The sequence below is a fragment of the Zalophus californianus genome, chromosome 1 (assembly GCF_009762305.2).
Source record: "Zalophus californianus isolate mZalCal1 chromosome 1, mZalCal1.pri.v2, whole genome shotgun sequence".
NCBI classification, from domain to species: Eukaryota; Metazoa; Chordata; class Mammalia; order Carnivora; family Otariidae; genus Zalophus; species Zalophus californianus.
In genome coordinates this window covers 70,631,012-70,633,728 of record NC_045595.1, presented here as the reverse complement: position 1 = coordinate 70,633,728, position 2,717 = coordinate 70,631,012, and positions in this window count along the sequence as shown.

Here is a 2,717-nt window from a genome sequence, read left to right as displayed (position 1 = left end):
CTTATAGCTCAGGAACAGATTAGAGAAGCCAGAAGGTTGGATTTTTTTTTTCCCCCAGAGTTGGAGTGCTGCCAGGCAGGTGTGACAGAAGAATAACCACACAATGGAGGTAAGCATATTGGGAAGAAGGTGATGGAAGTGATAGACCTTGGACTTTCAGCTGATGGGGAAGGAAATAAAGATTGGAGAGAGGTGATACATAGAACAAAGTAAAAGGCCAAGTGGACTGGAGATTTCTGCAGGCCAGAGAACAATGGGCAGACTTCTGAGAACAGCCCAGGGGCAGTCAGAGATCAGGTGTCTGCATTTACAACTTCGGACTTGGAGCTCTTCTGCGGTGATACAGGTCCAGGGTGTGACCTTGGAAGCAGAGGGATGAAGAAGCCTGGAAGAGAAACCCTCTGGAGTCAGAATGGCCAGTGATTAGAGAGGAGGGCTAGTACTTCAGACGCCACATCTCACCATCTCTAGCCCAGTCCACTGTGGTGCCTGAGCCACTCTAGCTGCACCAATCAGAAGGCACCAAGCCCTATTATAAAGCACTCACATTGCAGGTCCTGAGAGCCTGAGGCTCCACATTCAAAAGCTCTGGATTTTTGTGGGTCTGGCGCCAATTTTTCCTTCCCCATCCAAGCCAGAGCCTTGCTTTCATGACTTGTGGTGAGAAGAACCTATCTTCGTTCCCTTGTGAATGCACTTTGAGAAGGGAATCCTAGCCTCTTTCCTGGCCCATACACTGAAGGGGTTTCGATCTCCTTTATCAATCAAATCCCACTGATTTTATCCTTTGTGCCTTTTATGACCTAGCTTCATAATCATTCATCACACAGGCCAACCCTGACTCAGTGTGGGAGGGGACTACACAAGGGTGTGAATACCAGGAGGCAGGGATCCCTGGAGGTCGTTTTGGACTCTGTCATAACTCTCTTCTGTTTTCATTTTGTAATTTTTCTCTGGCTATGTAAAGCTTGCTTCAATTTCCACCCATGTGGTAATGACTTTCAAAAGTCTATGTCCAGCCCAGACCAGTACATGGAATGTATATTCATGTATACATTATATATTCAACTGCCTACATTGACATCCCAACCAGAAATCTCAAAGGTGCCTCTCATTCAGTTTGTCTAAGATGGAACTAGTGATCATTCTTCTTTCCAAAATCAGATCCTCTTCCAGTGTTCTTTATATCTATGAATCCCTCCACTAGCTACCCATTCACTCAAGGCTGAAGAGTGGCATTACACTTGAAGCTACTTTGTCACCCCTTCACATCCAAATCATCACCAAGTCTTGTTGATTTTGCTCCTATGAGTCTCTGAAGACTGCCCAGTTCTCTTCCTCCTCACCATGGCTCCAGTCCAAGCCCAAGCTCTAGCATTATCCTCTTAGGCCCAGATGGCCTCATTGGTTCCCAGCTGGTCCTGTCAGAACTTCCATGAGCCTTCTTCATTTTGATCTCAACTACAGTAGCCAAAGTGATTTTACAAAATGCAAGTTTGGTCAGTTTTCCACTGTCCTAAACTTTCTACCGTGGCCTACAGGATCCTACATGTCTTAGCTACAGGTCTGAGCTCTTCTCTCCAGTGGCTCTCACCCTATTCCTTACTCTCTAAACTCTGAGTTTTTTTCTTTCATGTCTTTTTTTTTTTGGTGGTAAAATATATATAACATTTACCATTTTAACCATTTTAATTTTTATTTATTTATTAAAGATTTTATTTTTATTTTTTTAAAGATTTTATTTATTTGAGAGAGAGCATGAATGGGAGGGAGGGGCAGAGGGAGAAGCAGACTCCCAGCTGGGCAGGGAGTCCAACCCTGGGCTCCTTTCCAGGACCCTGGGATCATGACCTGAGCTGAAAGCAGATGCTTAACTGACTGAGCCACCCAGGCGCTCCCATTTTAACCATTTTTAAATGTAACATTTAAAATTTTAAATGTGTGACATTTAAATTTTTATTTCTGTGACATTTAAAATTTTACATTGTTGTGCAGCCATCCCTACCATTTATTTTTCAGAACTTTCTCGTCTTCCCCAACTGAAATTCTGTGCCTCTTAAACCCTAGCTTCTCATGTACTACCCTGTTTCTTTTCATCCCTCCAAAGAGACATACTGCCTTCCTGTTCTTTATACATACTCTACCCTCTGTCCGAAACACTCTTCTTTCCCCCTTTGCCTAGTCAGCTACTAGTCAGCTGGTGTCACATTCTTAAGGAAGCCTCCTCGGACTCCCAAGTTCAGACCATAAGCTCCTGTAACTTCTCTGAAAAACCTTGTTCCTCTCTGAAGAGCACATATCTGTTTGTATTTGAACACATGTGTAATTGTTTAATTGTTTGATGATGTGTGCTCTCACTCTGCCCTTTCTTAACATAGTTTTTAGTTCAGGAGTTCCTCGTTGCGTCCCCAGTGCCTGGCATAGTGTCTGGCACACAGCAGGTGCTCACAATTTGTTGGACGAAAAATAAATAGACGAATTCTGCTTCCCTGCATTGGGCCATCCATGTGTGATAACTGTGAGTGCCTCCATCCCCAGACTGGGGTGTGTCCCTTCGGGGTCGGACTTTAGCACCACATCCAGGGTGGCAGGAGGCTGTGCTCTTTGGTTTGCCTATCTCGGGCTTCCCGCTCAGCGGCGCAGACACGGAACCCACAGCTGGGGCGTGTCGCGCAGTTACGCGGAACCTCCCTGCCTCCGCCCGTCAGTTATGTACT